At 38.3% G+C, this 19,606-nt stretch overlaps 1 pseudogene; it reads left to right on the top strand.

Annotated features, from left to right (window-relative positions):
- The first annotated feature begins 569 nt into the window (after positions 1–569).
- Positions 570–19,157, top strand: LOC109676494 (cytochrome c-like; annotated as a pseudogene).
- The last annotated feature ends 449 nt before the right edge of the window (positions 19,158–19,606 follow it).

Here is a 19,606-nt window from a genome sequence, read left to right as displayed (position 1 = left end):
GAAAAAGAGACATTCTTAAGGACAAACATCTGAAGAGATGAAAAATATAAACCCCTAAAGGAAAATAACATATAAAACTTTCCCAAAATAAACAAAACAGAGGTCTCACCAAAATAATGAGTGGAAGTCACTTAAATGTATATGGAAGGTCTCAAAGACAGGATGGACTAAAAAGGCCCTCCTGGAATGTCCAGTGTGATAAGCATGGGGTCAGCAAGAAGTTAACTACATACCTAATTATAGATTCACCTTCAAATTAGAATAGTTGGACCTAAGCTAGATATTGACAGATATCATTTCCTGGACTTCAACCATTCTTTGCCTAGCACTTTCACTAAATCACCCTGTCAGGGGGCTTGGCTATTCTTTCAATAAATTTTGCTCTTGCTTTAACTCAACTCCTAGTCCAGCCTCTTTAAAAATTCACTACACCAGGACAGAAACTTGGGAACAATACCCCAGTATCATGAGATATCAACAGGTACATATGGGTCCCTGTTCTAGATGGGGGGACTCCGGCTTTTAAGCATTTTCCTTCATTCTGATAGTAACAAAAGAGCAATTTAAAGATGGGTGATGTTGAGAAAACTAAGAAGATTTTTCTTCAGAAGTGTGTCCAGTGTCACAAAGGGGAAAAGGAGATAAGCACAAGAGTGGGCTAAATCTCCACAGTGTGTTTTGGTGCAAAACAGGTCAAGCAGCTGGATTTTCTTATACATATTCCAACAAGAACGCAGTCATCACCTGGGGGGAGGATACAATCATAGAGCATTTGAAAAATTCCAAAAATTATATTCATGGAACAAAAGCAATCTTTCCTGGCATGAAGAAGGGAGAAAGGAAACACTTGATAAAATATCTAAAAAAAAGCTACCAAGGAGTAATAGACACTGTCTTCTTTATTACAAAACAGATGTGTATCCTGGTTTTATTTATGTGTATCACAATTTAATCTCATTAACAACAGAATTCAGATCATGAATGGCTGAAGAATATTTTTGTTGGAAAGTCCTAAATTAAGTAAAATTGACTTGTATTAAATTGAATGTGGTCATTATTAAAAAACATAATTTCAGTTAAGTAAATATTATCACTGTTTTCCCTTACTAAAGAGATAATAGAGTGCAGTTAGTAATGTTCAACTTTTCATAGATGGGGAATCCCATCTCAAAACCTAGTTAGGATTGCTTTTATATTTAGATATATATATGTGGTAATACAAATATATTTAAATACTAGGAAAATCCATTCACTATCTCAAAACCAACCAAGACTCACCTGTTTTTCAATTTCTGATCATTTGCTGTTAAAGACAATATTGAAGGAAGCATTGTCCATATTTCTGGACTTTACAACTACCAATTTAAGTAGAATTTCTTATATTTAAAATGCTACCTTGTAATAATAATCAAATAATGAATAATATCAAATAATATTTAAGATTTCTCACAACAAAAGAGGTGATAGATGAGTTTTCATGAACTTTGCATGTAAAATCCTGTGGTTGAAGTGAACACAAGAGCTTGGTGTGTTAGGTACACACAGTATTGTAGGTAAGGGTATATATTTTCCAAAGCACTTATTAAAATTAACATTCTCAGGATGCATATGAGTTGAAGATGTATCAATTCCACTCCCATGTGAGTGATGTGAACTTATAGAAATCAGAACACACATGCTTAGATATGTGTGGCAGCAATAAGAATGATAACTCTAAACTGGACATGACCCACACATCAAGCAGAAAAGACTCATCAAGTAGGGGATAAAATATTTATATACATACATACATACATGTTTATGCATATACACACAAGTGTGTTATTAATACATATGTACTATATAGATTGTGTGGTGAAATGTATAGAATGTGTATATATATATGTATGTATATATATGTATATATATATATATATATACACACACACACACATTCTATAAACATATTTAAGGATAGAATGCTGTCTGCATTTAAAACTGAACAATCTGGATATGCACACAATGTCATGCATGCATAGAGAGCTACCTAAAAAGAGCACCCAGTCATGGCAGTATTGAGGTTAGACACAGTGGCCTTTAGCTTGCTAGGGAAGCACACTATGAGTAGATCCATACTCTAGGGCATTTTTAATTCTTTGTGAAAATTGCAACTATAGATAATTAGCCAAAGAGTACCACAAAGAATTGGTCTGCATGACTGAGTGTACCTCCTCTCTATCCACAGTCCTATAACTGGAAGATGCAAACAAAGAAGCAGTTCCTGTATATTAGTTATTAGATAGTAGACTGAACATAGGTTCATGTATTACCATCTAGTTGCAAGCTTCCAGGCACATTCAGCCTCACTGCCTAGTTGAACCTCTTAAACACTACATGATAGAAGGAAATGACAGTGATTGTTATCTGCAAACAATACTCATGCTTATGTTTTTGTATCATAGTTGCTCCCACTCTTACCTGGGAAATGGTGAGCTTTTGCTAAATTAATGAAGATGTTTTCTAAATGTATACTGAAATTATTCTGGGGATATCTTCAACAACATATCTGAAAGAATTTCCTGAAGAGTCCAATGGTTTTATCACAAGAAACCCATGACATACATCCTCACAAATTCTGGAAAGGAGATGAAATACATTTCACTTTCATGGACTCTTTGGTAGATGGTCCTGTATTAAGGAAAAAAATTCAGAATAGTCTTTAATGACTAAATTTGGTAGCTGTCTTTAGATCTATGCAACTACTATAATTTGCATCTCATCAAGGAAAAGCATGCAATATCCCTGACTGATCAGTTTGAGACAGGGGGGGAAGATGGAATCCTTGACTCCATGGAAGAGGACGATAATGACAAACCCTTCAGAGAAAACTTGAATGGCAGTTGACTTAGGACACAGCCGTAAATGATCATCCATCCAAAAGCTCTCCTAGTTGACCTTTACTTTTGGCCCTTGAAATTGGAGAGGAAATCAGTCCAATGACTCTCAACATATAAGGTTACATTATGGGTTACAATGCATTGTTGTTCAGTAGATCTGAGGTTCAGTTATTGCTCCGTCTCTGTATTTGATATCCCACCTGCCTCCTACCACTGCAGAGCACCTGGATATTAATAAACTAATTTTCATATTGAAACTGAGATTCAGATCTGCAGTCTACTCACATTCTGTCCACTTTTGAGATAACTTGAGGGAGTATGTCAACACAGGTATTAGACAGAAGAACAACTTCCAGGACCCCAAGCTGGCATTGTGAATTTTAACCTTTGGTAGAAGTTTGTGATCAATGTATTAAGAAGTCCCCAGGTGATGCTAATGTACACTCCAAAAGAGAACGATTGTCTTTGACAGAGAGAGATAGGAAAGTCAAACACAACCACAAGACATACGTACACATTCAAAACTGTAGAAATAATTAAACTCTGGTATTAAATTTTAAACAAAATTATAACTGAAAGAGCAAAATGCAAATGCTTTTATGATAAAATGCTTTAAAATCATCTATATCTAAAGAAGAAGAATATTACACAGTGAGTATGAAAGGTGAGGAAAAAAATGAAGAGGCTAGAGATGTGTAACACTTACAATAACATAAGAGAAAGAACCTTAAGCATTTTGTACAAGGAAAGCTAGTGAAGAGCAACATGGAGGTATTGTGAATTTTAATATCCACTACTATATGTGGAAATTAAATCACAGAGTTGGAGAAGTTGAGAATCACAACAAAACATAAAACCAGATTTTCAAATTTCTAGTTCACAAATCTAGAAGTCATGGAAAATAAGCTTTGTGTTACTTAGAAAGGAGACAGAGAGATAGAGGGAGAACAAGTAACATTTTAGTGTAACTATTTTAGGCTTGGTGTACAACACAGTGCTACAGTACTTGCTTAACTCTCACCAAGCTCTGTCACCATAACGACAATAAGAAACACCACCACAGAAAATTAAATTCCTTATTCCAACAGAATTCTTTCCATAACAAAACTTTGGTAAGACTCCATTCCATTTCCACACACTTTCTTATAAAATCCAGTTTTACTACTTGCCTTCTAACTTCACTTACCATAATTAGAACACTAGATATTTGACTAGTTTTCTCTAGTTTGCTATTTTCCAGATGCTATCTACTTACTGCAATTCCATTCTCAGCCAGAACTCCCCCTTACTGGTTAATAAATTCTATCTTCTGGCCCCTTTGAAGGCCACTGTCTACATATAACCACTTGCCTACATTACATTTTGTATTTAGCCTGATACCTTTCCCACCCAGGACACCTGTTGTGGAGAGGACCCTTCACACACACAGATATTTAGCTTTGTCGGGTTTAAGAAATATGTTTGAATAAATTTTAAAATACACATACGCTAGAAACTTGAACAAGTAGCTTATACTTGTACTTTATGAAGATCCATATGACCATTTAACAGGAATTGTGTAGCATACAGCACATAGGGTCACAAACAGCCTTTGTTTCCAGCATCTTTTACTACAGATATTTTTATAATAATGAGAGATAGTAAAATTTAAGCAACATTCACAAACATACTTACTCACACACACAGAAAAATCAAAAACATTCTATCAGTTACATTTTTAAGCCGGATTCAAAGAAAGCAAGAAAAAGAGAAATTCTGACAAAAAGAGATGTACATTTTAAAATCTGTTGTACATAGGATATACTATTAACATTTTACACGTGGATTTCTTTGTAGAAAATCAATTGCTAAATATATCAGAGAAATAACAAAATACATTAAACATCACTGTCTGCAAACATCTAAACTGAAACACGCAAGATGCCTGGAGTCAGCTCAGGATCCAACCAGAGTGCAAACACTAGCAGTTTAGGGCCCTTGCTGGTTGCTACCCAGAACAAGACCTCAAGTTTGAAGCACCAGCTGCTCTGAATGATGTTGCAATTCCTTACCAGCCTTCTGCCTGGAGAATGATTTTAACTGGTGTTGGCCCACGTAAGAAACAGTTTTTATGTATATGTGAGTATGCCACTGACGAATGGATTAAGAAAATGTGGTATCTATACACAATGGAATTTTATGCAGCCGTGAAGAAGAACGAAATATTATCATTCACTGCTAAATGGATGGAATTGGAGAACATCATTCTGAGTGAGGTTAGCCTGGCCCAAAAGACCAAAAATCGTATGTTCTCCCTCATATGTGGACATTAGATCAAGGGCAAACACAACAAGGGGATTGGACTTTGAGTACATGACAAAAACAAGAGCACACAAGGAAGGGGTGAGGATAGGTAAGACACCTAAAAAACTAGCTAGCATTTGTTGCCCTTAACGCAGAGAAACTAAAGCAGATACCTTAAAAGCAACTGAGGCCAATAGGAAAAGGGGAACAGGTACTAGAGAAAAGGTTAGATCAAAAAGAATTAACCTAGGAGGATTCCAAGATGGCGGATAGAGGTAGGAAGCAGAAAGCGAGCCTCCTATAGTGAAATCTTGGAAAGACCCTGGAGACACACTTTGCAGGCACAATCACTGAGAAAAGGCATAACTTTGACCCCTCCACACCTCCAGAAGATGCAGAGAATCTCCACTCCATGTTAAACGGAGAAACGAGGAGGGCCCCCGGGGCCGCCAGTGGCCGGCACCCACTGGGAAGACGCGGACCAGGTGAGCTTCACGGTACTCCCACAGACAAGCCTGGGCCAGAGCAGCATAGCCCCTGGACAGACTGACCTCCACCCGAGAAAAAAAGAGAAAATGAGTAATAAGCAATAAGTACAATTAAGACACGCTGGAAAGAGGGTGGGGAGCCCTGAGCGCTGAAGATTGGGGGAAGGGAATCCTTCCCGGGACTGTAAATAAACAAGCTGGGAGGGCCTGAAAGCCTCTGGCGGGAGCGGGGCGGGCACCCAGCAACCAGGAGCGGGGACGCTTGTGAGAGTGGAGGAGGGAAAAAAACTCCACAGGAGAGGAGGGAAGACCCACTTCCCACATGAACTGTAAATAAACATGGCGGCCAGCAGGAGAAGCAGCACTGCCCAGTAAGCAGGAGCAGAAAAACTTGTGAAAGTGGCAGTGGGAGGAAAATGGCACAGGAGAGGGGGGAAGACCCACCTCCCACATGAACTGTAAATAAACGCACAGGCCTGACAACGCTGGGGCAGTGTCACCTTTCCCAGTGCTTGGAAAGGGGAAAGCCTGTAGCAGAGGCTCCCGCACAGGAGAACTCTAAACAAACAAAGCCTGTGGGACCAGGTGAGTACTAAGTTCACCCCAGAGATCTGCATAAATAATGCCGCCAGCTACAGCAGGCTGAGAGCAGCAGGCAGGTAAGCCACAGGTGCAGATACCACTCTCAGAACTGTCTCCAGACGATTTTTTTTTCTTTTTCTCCTTACCTTTGATGAGAGAACAACCGAATTACACTTGCAAGCTGAAAAACTTACTGAAACTGTATTGCATTTGAACTAGGGACACTTGGTGGGGCTTTTTTGTGTGTGTGTGTGTGTGTGTGTGTGTGTGTGAGTGTGTAGTTTTGTTCTACTTTATGCATCCCCTTTGATGAGACAAATGCAGAACAACATCTGAGGCACCAACTCCAGGACTGGAGATTGAGACGGACACCCAAATTATTAAGACTGAAACTGCATTGCATATAAACTTGGAAGTTTTTTTTTTTTTTTTAATTTTCTATTTTCCATTTTATTTTAATTCATTTTTATATATAGATATTTCTTTCATTTACTTATTATTTTTTTATCTTGATTTTCAATCGTCTCTCTGTCTCTCTAATGTCTGTTCAGCTTACTGTTGATTAGTACACTAACACTCCCTGTTTATACCTTTGAAACTTTCTTGTCTGATACCTTGTTCTGCTTTCTACCTCTTCTCTGTATATTTGTTTTCCCATTTTCTTTAACTTCTTGCTTACCATCTCAGCTCATTCTTCCATTCTAAATATTACCATTGTTATTATTACAAGCCAGAAAATACTTAACTGCACACAGTACAGGGAAAGTAACAACACCAAAGACAATGACGGGAAGACAGAAAAAACAGGGAAACCAGTTTCCCCACAGCAAAAAATTAGTACAGGAACCAGAGGGGAATGAAGAGAACAGAAACTCAGAGCCAGACTCCAACAAAATGAAGATAAACTATGCCAAAGGACCCAATGAAGCCCACAAGAATAATTTAAAAGAAGACATACTACAAGTACTCAATGAGAATTTTATAGAGATGATACTGGACAGGGTCAACCAAAATGTACAGGAGACACTCAAGAAATTCCAAGACAATAAAAATAGAGAATTTGAAAAAGCAAAAGAAGAAATAAAGGAAACCATAGAAGCACTGTATAAACACCAAAGTGAAAGAGAGAACACAATGAATAAATGGATAAATGAACTCAAGACAAAAATAGACAACATTAAAGGGGAAAACTGCCAGGATATGGAAAACCTCAGAAAAAAAGAACGAAACAGAACTGCAAAACAAAACAGAAGGCCAATCCAGCAGAATAGAACAAACAGAAGACAGAATCTCAGAACTTGAAGATGAAATGGTAATTAAAGGAAAAACCGAAGAACTATTAATTAAACAACTCAAGACCTGTGAAAAGAAAATGCAAGAACTCACTGACTCCATCAAAAGACCAAACTTGAGAATCATGGGCATCGAAGAAGGAGAAGAGGTGCAAGCGAAGGGAATGCGTAATATATTCAACAAAATAAAATGGAAAATTTCCCAAATCTAGAGAAAGATATTCCCATACAGATGCAGGAGGCCTCCAGGACACCAAACAGACCAGATCAAAATAGAACTACTCCACGACATATCATCATTAAAACAACAAGTTCAGAAACTAAGGAAAGAATATTGAAGGCTGTAAGAGAGAAAAAACAAGTAACATACAAAGGTAAACCCATCAAAATCACAGCAGACTTCTCAACAGAAACATTAAAAGCAAGAAGAGCGTGGAGTGAGATCTTCCGGGCACTGAATGAAAATAACTTCAACCCCAGGATACTCTACCCAGCAAAGCTATCATTCAAAATAGATGGAGCAATAAAAGTCTTCCATGATAAGCAGAAACTAAAACAATATGTGACCACAAAGCCACCATTACAAAAGATTCTGCAAGGGATCCTGCACACAGAAAGTGACACCCAACTTAACCATGAAAAGGCAGGCAGCACCAAACCACAGGAAAAGAAAAAGCAAGACAGTAGAGAGTAACATCAAGTTAGGTACACACAATCAAACCTTCAAACAACTAAGACAACTAAATGGCAGGAATCACCACATACCTATCAGTACTAACGCTTAATGTTAATGGACTTAATTCACCCATCAAAAGACACCGTTTGACAAAATGGATTAAAAAAGAAGATCCAGCAATTTGTTGCTTACAGGAGACTCATCTCACCGACAGAAATAAGCATATGCTTAGGATGAAAGGCTGGAAGAAGATTTACCAAGCCAATGGCCCCCGAAAACAAGCAGGAGTAGCAATACTTATGTCTGACAAAGTAGAATTCAAACCTACATTGATCAAACAAGATAAAGAAGGACATTCCATACTAATAAAAGGGGAAATAGACCAAAAGGAAATAACAATCATCAATCTGTATGCACCCAATGTCAACGCACCCAATTTCATCAAACATACCCTGAAAGACCTAAAATATATATAAACACCAACACAGTGGTTGTGGGAGACTTTAACACCCCATTATCATCAACAGATAGGTCATCCAAACAAAAAATCAATAAAGAAATCCAAGATCTAAAATATGCAATAGATCAAATGGACCTAGTAGATGTCTACAGAACATTTCATCCAACCTCTACATAATATACATTCTTCTCAGCAGCCCATGGAAACTTCTCCAAAATAGATTATCTCCTAGGGCACAAAGCAAGCCTAAGCAAATATAAGAAAATAGAAATAATACTGTATATACAATCTGATCACAATGCAGTAAAAGTAGAACTCAACAACAAAAGTAAAGACAAAAAACATGCAAACAGCTGGAAACTAAATAACTCATTACTTAATGAAGAATGGATCATCGATGCAATAAAAGAGGAAATTAAAAAGTTCCTGGAACACAATGAAAATGAAAACACAACCTACCGGAACCTATGGGACACAGCTAAGGCAGTCTTGAGAGGAAAGTTTATAGCCATGAGTGCATATATTAAAAAGATTGAAAGATCCCAAATCAATGACCTAATGATACATCTCAAACTCCTAGAAAAACAAGAACAAGCAAATCCCAAAACAAATAGAAGGAGAGAAATAATAAAAATAAGAGCTGAAATCAACAAAATACAAACCAAAAAAACCATACAAAGAATTAATGAAACAAAAAGTTGGTTCTTTGAAAAAATAAACAAGATCGATAGACCCCTGGCAAACCTGACTAAAATGAGGAGAGAAAAAACCCAAATTAGTAGAATTAGGAATGCACAAGGGGAGATAACAACAAACACCATGGAAGTCCAGGAAATCATCACAGACTACTTTGACAACCTATATTCAAATAAATTTGAAAATCTAAAAGAAATGGACAGATTTCTAGATACATATGATCATCCAAAACTGAACCAAGAGGAAATTAACCACCTGAATAGACCTGTAACACAAAATGAAATTGAAGCAGCAATCAAGAGTCTCCCCAAAAAGAAAAGTCCAGGACCTGATGGATTCTCTGTTGAATTCTACCAGACCTTTAAAGAAGAACTGATACCAACCCTCCTTAAACTGTTCCACGAAATAGAAAGGGAAGGAAAACTGCCAAACACATTTTATGAAGCCAGTATTACACTTATCCCAAAACCAGGCAAAGACACCTCCAAAAAGGAGAACGATAGGCAAATCTCCTTAATGAACATTGATGCAAAAATCCTCAACAAAATAATGGCAAACCGAATTCAGCAACACATCAAAAAGATTATTCACCACGACCAAGTAGGCTTCATCCCAGGGATGCAGGGGTGGTTCAACATATGAAAATCAATAAACGTAATAAACCACATTAACAGAAGCAAAGACAAAACCCACTTGATCATCTCAATAGATGAAGAAAAAGCCTATGATAAGATCCAACATCATTTCATGATAAAAGCTCTAAGAAAACTAGGAATAGAAGGAAAGTTCCTCAACCTTATAAAAGCTACATATGACAAACCTACAGCCAGCATTATACTTAACGGAGAAAAACTGAAACCATTCCCTCTAAAATCAGGAACCAGACAAGGATGCCCACTTTCTATACTCCTATTCAACATAGTACTAGAATTCCTAACCAGAGCAATTAGGCAAGAAGAAGGAATAAAAGGAATACAAATAGGTAAAGAAACTGTCAAAATATCCCTATTTGCAGATGACATGATCCTATATCTAAAGACCCAAAAAACTCTACTCAGAAGCTTCTAGACATCATCAATAGCTATAGCAAGGTAGCAGGATATAAAATCAACATAGAAAAATCATTAGCATTTCTATACACTAACAATGAGCAAACTGAAAAAGAATGTATGAAAACAATTCCATTTACAATAGACTCAAAAAAAATCAAATACCTAGGTGTAAACCTAACAAAAGATATGAAAGACCTCTACAAGGAAAACTATACACTTCTGAAAAAAGAGATTCAGGAAGACTACAGAAAGTGGAGAGATCTCCCATGCTCATGGATTGGTAGAATCAACATAGTAAAAATGTCTGTACTTCCAAAAGTAATCTACATGTTTAATGCAATTCCCATCAAAATTCTAATGACATTCATTAAAGAGATTGAAAAATCTACTGTGAAATTTATATGGATACACAAGAGGCCATGAATAGCCAAGGCAATACTCAGTCAAAAGAACAATGCAGGAGGTATCACAATACCTGACTTCAAACTATATTACAAAGCAATAACAATAAAAACAGCATGGTACTGGCACAAAAACAGACATGAAGACCAGTGGAACAGAATAGAGGATCCAGATATGAAGCCACACCACTATAACCAACTTATCTTTGACAAAGGAGCTAAAAATATACGATGGAGAAATAGCAGCCTCTTCAACAAAAACTGCTGGGAAAACTGGTTAGCAATCTGCAAAAAACTGAAACTAGATCCATGTATATCGCCCTATACCAAGATTAACTCAAAGTGGATCAAGGATCTTAATAACAGACCCCAAACTCTTAAGTTGATACAAGAAAGAGTAGGAAATACTCTGGAGTTAGTAGGTATAGGTAAAAACTTTCTCAATGAAACCCCAGCAGCACAGCAACTAAGAGATAGCATAGATAAATGGGACCTCATAAAGCTAAAACGCTTCTGTTCATCAAAAGAAATGGTCTCTAAACTGAAAAGAACACCCACAGAGTGGGAGAAAATATTTGCCAACTATACATCAGACAAAGGACTGATAACCAGATTATATAGGGAATTTAAAAGCTAAATTCTCCCAAAACTAATGAACCAATAAAGAAATGGGCAAGTGAACTAAACAGAACTTTCTCAAAAGAAGAAATTCAAATGGCCAGGAAACACATGAAAAAATGCTCACCATCTCTAGCAATAAAGGAAATGCAAATTAAAACCACAGTAAGATTCCACCTCACCCCTGTTAGAATAGCCATCATCAGCAACACCACTCCCAACACGTGTTGGAGAGGATGCGGGGAAAAAGGAACCCTCTTACACTGTTTGTGGGGATGTAGACTAGTACAACCACTCTGGAAAAAAATTTGGAGGCTACTTAAAAAGCTAGAAATCGATCTACCATTTGATCCAGCAATACCACTCTTGGGGATATACCCAAAAGAATGTGACACAGGTTACTCCAGAGGCACCTGCACACCCATGTTTGTTGCGGCACTATTTACAATGGCCAAGTTATGGAAACAGCCAAGATGCCCCAGCACTGACGAACAGATTAAGAAAATGTGGTATTTATACACAATGGAATTTTATGCAGCCATGAAGAACGAAATGTTATCGTTCGCTGGTAAATGGATGGAATTGGAGAACATCATTCTGAGTGAGGTTAGCTTGGTCCAAAAGACTAAAAATCATATGTTCTCCCTCATATGTGGACATTAGATCAAGGGCAAACACAACAAGGGGATTAGACTATGAGCACATGATAAAAGCGAGAGCACACAGGAAGGGGTGAGGATAGGTAAGACACCTAAAAACTAGCTAGCGTTTGTTGCCCTTAACGCAGAGAAACTAAAGCAGATATCTTAAAAGCAACTGAGGCCAATAGGAAAAGGGGAACAGGTACTAGAGAAAAGGTTAGATCAAAAAGAATTAACATAGAAGGTAACACCCACACAGAAAATCAATGTGAGTCAATGCCCTGTATAGCTATCCTTATCTCAACCAGCAAAAACCCTTGTCCCTTCCTGTTATTGCTTATACTCTCTCTACAACAAAATTAGAAATAAGGGCAAAATATTTTCTGCTGGGTATTGAGGCGGGGGAGAGGGAGGGGTGGAATGGGTGGTAAGGGAGGGGGTGGGGGCAGGAGGGAGAAATGAACCAAGCCTTGTATGCACATATGAATAATAAAAGAAAAAGGAAAAAATGTATATGTGAGTATGTATTTGTGCATGTGTGTTTGTGTGCATTTATATGTATATGTATGAATTTAATGTATGTGTGTATTGATATGGGAATATATTATGTACAACTAAAGACCTAGTTGAAGATTTGAGACTGGGTCAGAAGGAATTTTCAGATTTGAAATTATCCTCTATTTCTTCTTCATTTCTTACGTTCCCATAGTTTTATAAGTGTAGTAATATTGTGTGAATGTGTGTGTGCGTGCATGTGTGTGTTACGGGATTTGAACTTAGGGGTTCATGTTTTCTGGGCAGGTGCGCTGCTACTTGAGCCACTCTGCCAACCCAAGAGTTTTTTTTTTAAATGTTAAATTCTAAAGTGTGAAATATTTCAGCAGTGGAGTATGTGCTCAGCATGACCCATGCTTAGTTTTAATCCCAAGATTCAATGGCTAATATACTAACATGTGTGCACACATATACACACACCCACCCACCCACAAAGTTAGTTAATTTCTGTACTAACAATGAGAAAATGAGTAATTCATAAATTGGAGAGAAGTTTGGCATTTTACAATTTTTTAAGGATATTATTGGATCAAAGAGGAAAGGTAAATACTGGGAAAACAATTTAGGTCATAATCATATTTGTGCAACAAGATGAGTCCCACTGGACTAAACAGATTATGATACATTTGTAGAATGACAGTAAGTCTTTCCTTTACCAGCACTATTTAAATTTGAGCACAATATCAACAAATAATTGTACAAAATTCCATCAAAATCAGTCCTATAATCACCCCCATTTACATCTTGGCCAGTGGGGAATAGTTTGGTGAATGTGAACACTGAAGAAAATCTTCTGTGGTAGTTTTGATTTTCACAACAGCATATGCTGGACAGCAAAAAGTGTTCCAGAATTGCTATTTTTGTAAATTCATTCCCTAATGCCAGTAAAGATAAAGGAATTTTAACTAATTACAGCAACACAAAATAAGATTCAACCAGCTCTGGGGTTGTAACTCTGGGGTAGAGCACTTGCCTACCATGAACAAAGCCCTGGATTAAACCCCTCAATACCATGAATAAAAATGAATAGAATAAATAAAATTAAAATAACTTCTACCCAAAGCACTTTCTAAAGAACATTTGATACACATTATATGTCTGTAATTATTGACATCTCTTTGTTTGTTTGTCTAGTATTACCAATGATCCTAAAATTTAATACAAATTAATGGCTAAAATTAACCTTTAAAGTTAAGAAAAAGTATATGATCCTGAAGCAACTGATATTTGGAAGGAGTATAAAAGAACAGATTTAAAAGGACACTTTTCTTTCTTTAATTGTATTCATAGTTCAATGTAAATTCATGCCCTTCAAAAACTGGCTCTTATCATTTCAGGTTTGATACATCACACATTGTTAAATGCTGGTCGCTGTTACCCAGCTTCCAATTATTTAGTGTAAATATTACATATGAATATGAATAATCAACAAAGAAACAACACATTGTTTTGACATCTCAGGATTAAAACTAGGGCTTACTAAAGATAAGTAAGTGCTCTACCACTGGGTACCACCCTGCCCTTAATGAAGATATTTGGTTTTCTTTCATTGTTGTTGTTGTTGTTTTTGGTGGGACTGGGGTTTGAACTCTGGGGTTCCTTTTTTGCAAACCAGAAGCTACACCACTGCAGTCATACCTCCAATATTTTTGCTATGGTTATTTTGTAGATGGGGTGTCCTGGAATAATTTCTAAAGCTAGCTTCAAACTGTGATCCTCCAGTCTCAGGTTGTCTTAATTATAATGTTCAGCATACTGAATGGTGTTCCACTCTGGGAAATGAGTCTGTGTTTAATAAAAATTATTTCCATTTATCACCATGTTGTACAATGCAGAGATGAAAAATTCTGAAATTACTATGCACTAATCTTCATGTGCTAATTTGGAATCTTTGTAAGCAATGCCAGTGAGGACAGTGTTAGAAATATTGAGGCACTGCCACAAACACAAATCTGGAACATGTTCAAAAGTTGATGGATAAGGCAATATTTACTTCTGCAGAAGGGTGTGCCTATGCCTCTGACTTGAGTCAGGCCAGCCAATACATATTCAAGGGAGCAGGAACTTGCCTCCATTTTATCCCTTACTCAGCACTGGCCCTTTATTCTAAGGAGGGAGCTTGGGTTCCCAATCTTCATGATTATCTAAGGTTGAGGCTTAGGGGAGGGAATAGGCGAAGAGCAGACATGATTTCAGACCATGGAAATGAGACATTATTTGGTTGGTGTACCCAAAGACAAAGAATCGGCCCATGAGGCAAGAATTCTAGGATTCTGGAGAAACTGAGGCCTAAAATGACTGTTTGACCTGAAATGATACCACCAGTCACAGGTTGTCTGTATTTATTCCAGCGATTAGAAAATAGTCAAAGATGTCCAGTAATACCGTGAGTATTCACTATTGTGTTAGTGGATGTAACCTAAGCAAATAATGCTTCCAAAATAAATGTAAGGTGTGTAGATTAGAAAGACAGAGCATGTCTTTTAGAAATAGACTTGATTATTATATATAAATATGATAAGAACTCTAATGAAATAAAACTAGAACTGTAAAAAGAATATAAAAACACTATTTCAGCATGGCTTCAATCCACAATATGAACATACAAAATAGTAACTTTTATTCACACTACCAACTAACCATCTAAAAGTGAAACTGAAAACTATTCAAATTAAAGTAGACTCCTGTTGATGGCAACATGGCTCAAGTATTGCAGTGCCAGCCTAGCAAGCAGGAATACCCGAATTCAAATTCCAGTACTATCCATAAAGAAAAAAGTATACACTCCTAAAGGAAAACTTGGAAATAAATGTAAAACATATGGAAGGTATATGTATTGAAAATAATTAAATTTAATGGACACAATTATTGTGATTCTAAGCAATGGAAATTCTTTGATGTACACTGACTAGAGCATGCATTAATCAGTTTTCAGTGGCTATAATAAAATAGCTCAGCCTCAGTAATTTATAAAGATAATAGATCACACTTTGCCATAGGACAGAGCCACGATGAGGGTCTTATGATGGATGAGGTTAAAAAGGCTGAAGTGCCCAAGTGCCTGCAACAGACATCATTTGTTATGACATGAAGCCATAGAGATTCAGGGTCCAGATGTGATCTTTTCTTATGGCCAGTAACTGATGACCAAAGAATACAATTGAATCACTTAGGAAAGTGACACTCCACATGCTATGATTATCTTCTACTAGGACCTACCTAAGAAATGTTTTCATCAAATGTCCCTGGGATACATGTGTATCCACAATAGTAACTGGAAATTCTCCCAAAACTGATCACATGTGTAAATGTAAATTTTAATCTAGCCAAACATATACAAGAGACTTAAGATATACATACCCAAACCCATAGAGATATAGCAAAACATTTTTGTGGTCTTAGGTTAAAGAATATTTTCTAGGGTCTGGCACCAAAAACAAAAGTGACACAAGAAAATTGGCATTGACCATCATCAGATCTAAAACCTCTTATGATTCAAAGTACACCATCAAAAATAATGGGAAAAGAAGTTTGCAAGCCACATTGATAATATAGGTATCACACTAGAATAACCAAAATTGGACATGGCACTTCTATGTGTACACCTCTGCCAGAGAGGAGAATGCTCTTATGGCAGCAATCATGCTGTACTCCATCTGCACCATAGTGACCCTGAGTATACCTGGGACCAGGACTTCCATTGACCATGTATGATCTCCTTGGGACATGGGATGCTATACTCAGTCAGTCACTGATATTGATCAGAACCCTATCTCCTATAGGATCTCTACTCCTACCCCTATCTTTAACTTTATTACTATAACAGTGGTCCTAAAACCATGGACTTACCCTAAAACCATGGACTTACCCTAAAACATAATGTTGTTGATTGAACTGACCCCAGCCCTAAATCTCACCCTAATCCTAAGTCAGTTACAAATCACTAAGACTGACCTGTTCTTAACACTAACACTATTTTCATAAGCCTGACTTCATTCTCCTGCTCTTGTGCATTTGTATGGACATTTACGGCTGTGTGTTTGGGGGAGACCCTGTCCGTACATATCATAACTCTGTGTGCACCTGTGGTTCTCTGTTTGTGTTTACATGTACATATATATGTTAGAAGGAATTTGTGTCTTCAATGACTTCCTGTGATGTTCCCATTTCTTCAGTTTTTGCATTAGCTGCAGTTGATACTTGTCCTTGTTCACTGGTAATACAGATGTTTATGGGCATGAACACCTGAAAGTACCCTACGTCACAGATATGGTATTAATCCTAGGGATGAGGGTATTGCTGGTGTGATTCTGTGAGGCAAAATGACTTGTCCAGGATTCCACAAATGGGAAGAATGAGGCACTGCATTAGCCGGGTCAGCTTTTTGAAGGTAAGGCACTAGCCACTGCCAGCACTGGCTGAAAACTGTGGGCTAGGACAGGCTGTGCTGATGTGTGTCCATGTGTGCATATGATGATGTGGGAGAGTATTAGTTGGTAACCTGGAGGTCATTTTGGGTGGTCTTTTCTGAAGAAGAGGCTCAAGGAAGGGGACCCTGGAAGGTGACTCTACTTCCTTGATGATGACCCAACAGAACATGGAATCCTGGTAGGCAGGTGGCCAGATTCCACAGCCAGTAACAGCCAGATCACTTGGTCAGAAACCCTGTAGAGAGCAGGATGTTCTCTTGCTGTCTCCCAATATCCTCTGGCTAGGGCACAAGAAATGCCAGAGTAGACGACTTCTTCGTTTTTGGAGACAGTGGACCAGACCTCGTGACACAAGAGAATTGAGGTCATTTTCCAAGAGCGAGCCAAAGAGGACAGAGAGCAGCCAACTGCAGGTATACACAGTCCAGGCAACCGCTCTGATTAAACCTCTATAAGAGCCCCAGGAAACCTCTCCCATGTGTTTTAGTCTGAGTTTTGAGGATAATTTTTTACGTACAGTTTTTAATTCATACTATACCACTAATTTTTCAGTTTGTTAAAAATTCCATGTTTAAACCATCCTTCCTTGATCCCATCTAAGGGAGAACATGAGTCAACCCATGTCCTGGATAGGCCTTGAAGTGGCAAAACCCTCAAGCCTGGCATGCTGGAGACGCTTGTGAAAAACCTGGTGCCTTCCCTGCAGAAAGGGGACCCCTTCTTTGTTCCAGCCTTCCTGTACACCTACTGAAAGTTCTCCACTACTAGGCAGGTGCTGGATCTGTTTTTGAAAAGGTGAGTACCCTAGATACAGTCCAATGGGGCTTGCCCCCTCTATCCCATTCTTCAGAGTATTAGAAAACTCCCTGGGTCAGCTTGCTTTAATAGGGTGCAGTTCAAGATCAAGTGTGATGAGCCTTGCAAGGCTATCCCCAGGCTTATCCCTGTTAATGAACTTCCAAGCCTGTGTGCCCCTTGTGTGTGAATTGCATCTCTACTATGAAGAAAGTCTATTCCTCAAGCCTCACTGATCTAACAAGACTCATGACTAGCACTTGTGCCATGTTAAAGAGGTTTTAGATTGTATCTGGGGAATCTCTGAGTTTTGGAAACCAGAACAAGGCTTGTACATGTGCTCTGAGTGGACTTGCACCCATTGAGATATTTGGGAAGAAGATGGGTGGGTTTTGTAAATACACAAACATGAATCATCTAATATATATGGGCACATTAAAAATAAGTTAGGCTGTAATTTAGGAATACTCTGGACAAACCTGACATCCATCCTAGATTACCATTCTTATCTGGGACTCAGCCAGTTCATTAAATTCTGGACTGGAAGGTTGGCAATACACAATATTAGAAGTGACACCCTTGTATCTTCCTATAGGTACGGATTCTTCCATGGTGCTTGTGAGGAGCATGAGCAAGTAAAGAAGTGAGTGGACTTAGGGTCAAGAAGGAGGACTCCCACATAGTGGGTGAGGAAATTACTGGGCTGAGGCTGGATGTGGGAAAACTTGATTCCATACTGCTTTTCATTTCCCCTAGGGGATGACCCTGGGGCTTGACAAGCTGGCAGAGGAACACAGAGATATTGGTGGAATCCTGGGAATTTGGGGAGGTGACAGGAGGCTGGAGGTTCAGGGCTGGTCACAGTGAGAATCCTCCCTCACCCTACTCCATCATAACCACACTTTCCCTGCACTATTCTTGAACTAGGCCTGGAAAGGAGATGAGGTGAACATCCTGTTCAAATGGATTCATATCTTTTTCAAACATGTCTAGTTGCACATGACCTTGCAGCCTCTGTATGGGTGTCCTCCTAGCAAGAGGCCATTTGTGTACTGGGAATGCAGAAGACAGGTTGTGACATTTGTGCCCCCAATCTGTCCCCAGCCTCATCTGCTTCTTCCTCAGGATGTGGCTGGACAAGTATCCTGACGATTTCTGCAAGTCCATATTGAATCAGTTGATGGCCTATCTGCTGGTCAACATGGCTTTCTCAGAATTGACAGTTTGTGTCAACCATCTGTTGACTCAGCTAGAGGACTTGGAATCAACTGATACACAGCTCAAGCACAGTGAGGAGACCTTCAGTAAGTGACTGATAACAGTCCTGACTGGGAGAAGCCTGAAAAGACTGGTGTTTTTTTGCCACTAGAAATCAGTTTACCCCAGTCTTGGAAGATGTCCTGTTCTTGGGTGAGATACTGGGAATTTCCTGGCAGGTGGGGTCATCTCTGTGTGGAAAGGCTCAGGCAATGCCACTTATCATGCAATTGTTTTATAAGCCTTCAAGTTCAGTACAACATGAAATTCTAGAACTGTGTCCACTAGCAGTACATCTGTTTCCATCCTTAGGTTTGGAGCCACACATAACACTGATCCTCAAGGAAAAGAACCCATTACTCATACCCTCAATGTTGCAACTACTACCAGCCTTTCTTCTTCTCTAGATGGAGACCCAGAGCAACCACAGGATTCTATCCCACCTGGGAAGATAGAGCAAGTTATTTCAGTGGCAGAAGGGCTGGAATGACTTAATACTACTGG

This window comes from Castor canadensis, chromosome 19 (genome assembly GCF_047511655.1).
Source record: "Castor canadensis chromosome 19, mCasCan1.hap1v2, whole genome shotgun sequence".
Taxonomy (NCBI): Eukaryota; Metazoa; Chordata; class Mammalia; order Rodentia; family Castoridae; genus Castor; species Castor canadensis.
This window is presented reverse-complemented; position numbering and strand designations above follow the sequence as displayed.